General features: G+C 51.0%; 1 long non-coding RNA gene across 1 annotated transcript in view; it reads right to left on the bottom strand.

The window, feature by feature from the left end:
• LOC310771546 overlaps nt 1-1,816 on the bottom strand; it is a 3,720-nt gene extending 1,904 nt beyond the window's left edge. Inside the window, exon 1 of the long non-coding RNA XR_014552442.1 lies at nt 1,731-1,816. This is a non-coding gene — a long non-coding RNA (uncharacterized lncRNA). The remainder of the gene's footprint in view (nt 1-1,730) is intronic.
• Nucleotides 1,817-2,356: the final 540 nt, after the last annotated feature.

A 2,356-nucleotide genomic window follows, 5' to 3' on the forward strand; every position in this document is an offset into this window, starting at 1 on the left:
CGACAAGAACTTGAACAGATCTATCTCAGATTGTGCGTGTCGGTACAGAATTCAAAATGCATAAGCTTAAATCAATAAAAAAAAAAAAGAAATATCCCTCAGCACAAAAAATTTCCCTCTACATCCTAATACCCACTTCTTTCAGCAGGGGACTGTGCGCGGCAGGCAATTCATCACAACAACCTCTTAGCCTTTTTCTATGTGTCTAGCGTTACCGATGGCCCCCTATCACCGAGTCATCTCCATCACCTTTAACAAGCTCTCAAGGATACTGCGTCGCGCCCGTCCGTACATCAGCGCTGCCGCCGACACGGCTGACGTGCTGAAACACACCCCGGGCCCGCCGCTAACGCCGCCGAAGCCAGGATGAAATAGGTCTAAGAGGCGCCGTGGGCTCAAACTACGTCTACGTCTGTCTCTCTGCCCCATCTCGCTCCTCCACCACCAGCAAGACGTCAAGGCCAAGGCGCGGAGGAGGAGGGGGAGGAGACTGATGTTCCTGTCAGAGGGGGGGGAGCTGTCATTGGCCGTGGCTGGTGGGGCTAACCAGAGCCCCGCGTCGCTGAGCGATGTGCGCGTTCCAGCTAGCTAGCAGCTCTCCCGAGCGGCCGGGGGGGGGGAGAGAGGGGAGAGACAGCACCGCCGGCAGTGTGTCTCACTTCAGCTGCTGTCATCCCATACACGACTGATAGTCCATCTGAATACGACCGCCCTGCCAGGCCTGCCAGCCTGCTGCTCCCCCCCCAAAACGTGGATCATTTCTCAGGCTGGACGCGCTGACCTGACCTGCCACCGGCTCAGACAGCCACTGAGGAAGTGTCAAAGTCTGTGTCGCACTTCAAACGCCTTTCCTAGAATCCTCGAAAACTTCTGACTTAGCGGTATTTATTAGCCCTGTTCACAACCTTTCCCTCTGACACAAAATAGTGAACTATATAGTGTGTTCAATTGTTTGTTTTTTTACTAGCGTCCGATTTCTCACTGTTAATTTGATTCTCTATTAAGACTCTATCAAGATTCTCTATAGCCTATAGTTTACATAACATACCCACAATTGCACTGCGATTTCTAGTGCGGTCGTTGTTTACGGCGTCGTGTTTGCGGCTGCTGTAACGCCAGAATTTCCCTCCGGGGATGAATAAAGTACTCTATCTATCTATCTATCTATCTATCTAATCTATCTATCTATCTATCTATCTATCTATCTATCTATCTATCTATCTACCAAGGGGAAGAAGAGTGAGGTAATTACCCAAAAACTCGTTGGATCGTTGCTCATATAGTTCACTTACATGACCAAACCAACACTAGATGGGGAATAGTGAGTGAGTGAATCATTCTCGAACACGGCTCTAGTCGGTGTCGCACTTCAAACGTCTTTCCTGGAATCCTGGAAAACTTCTGACTTCTCGTCTCGCTTCGCTTGCAGTTTCTCGTCCTCATTATTTGTCTGGTAAGCGCGCTGCGGGCGGGCGGCCATTTGTTTTAGGGAACGAGCGCGATCCGACCGCGCACTTCAAATGTAATCTGTCTATTTAATGACCGTGTGGGTCTTGTTGATGTGGCGAAATGTGCGTGTAAGTGAGTGTGCTGTCAGGAGTAATGACGTCCCCCCCCCCCTCCCCCCCTCTGGGCGTGTGTGCGCGCGCTGAGCTTTGATGCGTGGTGTGAGTAGCGTGTGAGTAGTAGCGTGTGCATGCGTGCGGGGGGTGTGGGGGGGCGGAGCTTACTTCGACAGGGACGCTGTTGGAGGCACAGGAGTGTACTGGGGAATGTAGGTCCCTTGCATAGGCGCGGCGGCGGCTGCAGCAGTCATTGTACTGGAACACAGAGCAAACACACACCACACACACACACACACACACACACACACGTCAAAACCCTCGTTACACCCATAAACAAACAAAGGATTAAACGAGACATAATATCCATTCAACTATAAACATTTTATTTTGGTGCAATCTACTCACTGCATCATAAACAGTTCTGTTCCCTATAATTTCCCAGGCCATTCATTTACACACACACACACACACACACACACACACACACACACACGTCACAGGCAGGCACACACTTTGCACATAATATACATGAAAATCATTAACAGTGGACCACAAGGACGCCGCGTAGAACACGAATCGATATGATCATCATGCCCTGAAAGTCTCATTCCACGCAATTAATCCCGTGAACCGGTGAGATTGGTTGCCTGCTATGCCCTCGGCATCCTTAGGAGGGCGCTAAGAGAATATGTGTGCGTGTGTGTGGTGCGGCGCTCGGCAGAGCGGAGCCCGAGCCGCAGAAGAGAGAGAGAGAGAGCGGTGTGTGTCTGCTGGAGCAGAGAGCCGAGGAG

Source organism: Poromitra crassiceps (genome assembly GCF_964638095.1).
Source record: "Poromitra crassiceps genome assembly, contig: HAP1_SCAFFOLD_774, whole genome shotgun sequence".
NCBI lineage: Eukaryota > Metazoa > Chordata > Actinopteri > Beryciformes > Melamphaidae > Poromitra > Poromitra crassiceps.